Here is a 4,097-nt window from a genome sequence, read left to right as displayed (position 1 = left end):
AGTTAAGCATGAGCTAAGTAATAAGTGTTACTTGTTGACAATCAATTAATTCCATGAATAAAACCTTGTTTTCGACTTTAATATTAATGCGCAATCTCTTATCATGTGTTCTTTCCTGTTACATGTGGTTGACAGTGATTTTGTTGCATATGGATATGAAAGTTGAAAAGAGGTTACGAGGACGTAACCATGTTTCTAGTTGGGTAGGATTGTAAAATCTTAAGGTTTATGTTGCACTTGTTTGTAGATTGTAGTTTTGATCAAGTTGATGTTTCGTTGTGGGGTACCTATGCAAATGAGTTCTTTATGTTTTGTTCCTAAATCGGTTTATTACTTGAGTTTGAGATCGAAATTTAGATGGAAGATGACGGTGTTCTCGGGTGATTATTTAGTTGTTACACATTTGTGTTCTCAGGTAATTATTGGTTGTAGTTAGTTGGGTTAAGTGAAGAGGAGTTAAACTTCGGGACGAAGTTTATCTTTAGGAGGGTAGAATGTAACATTTCGTGTCTGTTATGTTTAATTGATGTGTCAAAAGTGTGTGTTAACTGTGTTAGAAATGCGTGACGTCCGTATGTACGATATACAATACCCCTTCTGATGTTCGAGTACGGGAGCGAACTTCGGGACGAAGTTCATTTTAAGGGGGGGAAGACTGTAATACCCCGTATTTTATATAATCGATTAAACGGATATTATTATATATTAGTTATTATACATTTTATGTTGGTTGCATCGTAATATCGTGAATGTTACTAAGTCGGGTTTATATCACATATGTTGAGTCGGGCTATATCAACTTTTATCTTTTGGGTCAAGAAGCGTACCACCCTTTTACCCAATTACGTTTACCCATGTTTTAACCGTGCTAACCCAATTAACCCACAAACCCATTTTAGTTTAACCTAATTCTAACCTAGCTTGTAAACCCTACCCGTCTCCCTCCACCCGCCTACATCGAACAACACACCACCACCTTTTTCACTGATGTGACCATAATTGGCGCATATTTAGCCCCCGAATTACCATTGTTTCCATGCTTTTTAGTGCCTATTTGGGTCATTTCTTATCTTTAGTTCTTTGTTTTGCATATTCTTTGAGATTTTGATCCCTTGGTAGGAAAGGAGTAAGAATCTTGCATTTTCATGGCAAAACAAGGCTAAATTAATCATATTCAATGACCAAGTATCAAGGAGAGACAAGACTAGAAGGCCTTTGTACATTAGCATAGTAGAAGAGCATTGTTGAGAAAAGGATCCTTGAGTCCCCAAGGAAATCCCCAAGGAATTCATGAAGAAAAGGGAAGAAAAAGAAGAAGGAAAGTTGCTGAACTACAATCCGAACGGATTGTAGAGAATCCGTCCGTCCTCGCCAATCCGAGCGTCCCGCAAAGGAATCCGCTCGAATTCCCCGTCGCCAGTCCGAGCGTCTTGCCCAAGAATCGGCTCGGATCCCTCAGCCCAGATCCGGCCGTCCCGACTCCCATCCGCACGGATCGCAACACAGCACGTTTTCATTCCTCAAGCATCGATAAGAGAAGCCCTTCTCTCGGATAATCCCGGAGGCTCCTTGCTCAACTTAAAAAGTGTAATTACTAGTTTAGCCCTTAGTTAACCCTAATGCATCCTCCCTAATTTTCACTATAAATACCCCATTAGTCTAATTAGAGGAGCATGTTCTTCTTATCAATAATTAGTGTAGTTAATATCAATCAAATCTCTCTTCAATATTGTAATCAAATATTAATCAAGTTTTAATCCAAGTTTTAGTTCTTTAATCTCTCTCTAGTTCTTACTTTATTTTGGGTAATTGAAGATTATTTGGGTTATTATTGGGAGATTGACAACCTCTCAATCTAGGATTCAAGTACTTCTATTATTCTTGCTTTATTATTGGAATCATTAGTAGGTATAATCTCTTAATCCCTTTTTAATTATTGCTAATTACTTTCATTTATTCATCATGTTTCATTATGTTAGTATGATTGACAACCTTTCTAGCATGATCAATATGATAATGAGTGAGTAGTCTCTTAGCTAGGGTTTAATGGGTGATTAGGGAAACCAACATGGGGAATGATTCATGCTTAAATTAATATGCTTTCATATCTTATTTGCTTGCTTGTTTTGATCTTAATACATGCACATGTTATATTTGATGAAATGCTAAGCCTATGAATCCTTGCATTTACTATCATCTTCTATCCTTTCAACTTGACTTGTAAGACATAACCCAACTCGAGTCTTGTTAGACCATGCATGTGTTAAGTAGGGAAGATTAAGTCGACTTGTAGGTGTTGTACAATCCAAGAGATTCGGCTCAGGGACCCAAACTTTCCTAGGATTGTAAGATATAACCCAACTCAATCCATCACAACAATAATTGCTTGCTTATAATTTGAGAACATGTTTGTATGATCATATCCCATGATTCCCCTATGAACCCATGACACCCTAGTGCTTTTAATCAATTGTTTACACCCCTTATTTCATTTATCTTGTTAGTTTATTTTCATTGCTATCTTAGTTTAGTAACCTTCTACATCAACCCAATTTGTGACACCCCTAGACACCACTAGTTACAATAGAATCTTCATTTCAATACCCGTCCCTTGGGATCCGACCTTTACTTGCCTCTTTACTAATTGTAGAGTTGTTTGTGAAGTATAAATTGTGTTTTGTATCGACCATTGACCAATGACCACATATGCTTAATTGTGAACACGAAATGGCTCCGATCAAAAATGGCGCCGTTGCCGGGGACGGTGTTTAATTGATTTAAGATTTCTTTTATTGTTTTTAGTTGTGTCTTTTTCACCTTGGGGAAGTAAAACTCCTCAAGGTTTGTTCTAATTGTTTTCGAGTTGTTTGATATTTTGCATGTCTAGAAGGTTACAAAGAGATTTGTTACCTTTTGACCGTGAAATCGAAAGAACCTTGACGAATAATAGGAGACTTGTTAGGAGGAATTTGGGAGGTGTTGGTGAAGTTGTTCAACCCACTAGTGAGTTTGTCAATCCTTTCGCAATAGAAGGAGAAGAGAACCCATTAAACAATACCACACAAAATCCACCTACAATGCCTAAATTCTCGTCACACTCTATACCCACCGAGGAGGATTTACCAAATGGTACTCCTACCCCACAACATCTTACCGGAAACTTTATTGCCAAGTCCGCCTTCATTCAACTAGTTGAGAGGAGCCAATTCGGGGGAATGCCTAGTGAGGACCCTCATTCTCATATGGAAACATTTTGTGATTATTGTGAAGCTATCTCTCAAACGGGCGTGACTCAAGACCAAATAAGATGGGTCTTATTTCCTTTTTCGTTAATCGGCACCGCAAAGCAATGGTTGAAGGGCCTTGATAAGGCCACCCTTGGAATAGATTCTTGGAAGAAGCTAGCTCTAGCTTTCTACAAAAATTCTACCCACAGGAAAAGACCAATATGCTAAGAGCTCAAATTACGGGTTTTAAGCAAAGGGATGAAGAATCTTTGTATGAAGCTTGGGAGCGGTTCAAAGGTATTTGTCGCTCATGTCCTCACCATGGACTTAGCGAATGGTTTTTAGTGCAACAATTTTGGAATGGTTTATATGAAGATTCAAGGAACATTCTCAATATGGGATCAAATGGAATGTTCACCGAAGTTGATGACAATCAAACATGGAACAAGATTGAGGAAATGGCGGTCCATAATTCGCAATATAGTAGGCCTCGCAAGGCTACTAGAGGAGGAAAGTATGAAGTGGACACCGTTACTCAATTGGGTGCTCAACTTAGTGCTCACATTGACACAATCAACTTGAAGTTTGAACAAGCTATGGCTAGACTTGAGGAAAACTCAAAATCATCAAAGCATCATGTCAATGCCATGACGGTATCCTCATCAATCCCAAGCGGGATATGTGAGAATTGTGGAACCTTGGGTCATGACTCAAGCGAATGTAGGGGAACAACCGAACAAGTTAATGCTTTCCAAGCTTACAAAAGTGGTACCCCTTATTCAAATTTTTACAATGAAAACACCAAGTTCCATCTAAATCTCTCATACAAAAGCCAAAATGTCCAAAACCCTCAAACAACATACACTCCAC

At 38.4% G+C, this 4,097-nt stretch overlaps 1 non-coding gene across 1 annotated transcript; it reads right to left on the bottom strand.

Moving 5' to 3' along the window:
• Positions 1–3,448: 3,448 nt before the first annotated feature.
• On the bottom strand, positions 3,449–3,555 carry LOC141645605 (small nucleolar RNA R71). The gene has a single exon (XR_012545083.1). It is a non-coding gene; the product is annotated as a small nucleolar RNA R71 (small nucleolar RNA).
• Between the last annotated feature and the right edge of the window lie 542 nt (positions 3,556–4,097).

This window comes from Silene latifolia, chromosome 2 (assembly GCF_048544455.1).
Source record: "Silene latifolia isolate original U9 population chromosome 2, ASM4854445v1, whole genome shotgun sequence".
Taxonomy (NCBI): domain Eukaryota; kingdom Viridiplantae; phylum Streptophyta; class Magnoliopsida; order Caryophyllales; family Caryophyllaceae; genus Silene; species Silene latifolia.
This window is presented reverse-complemented; position numbering and strand designations above follow the sequence as displayed.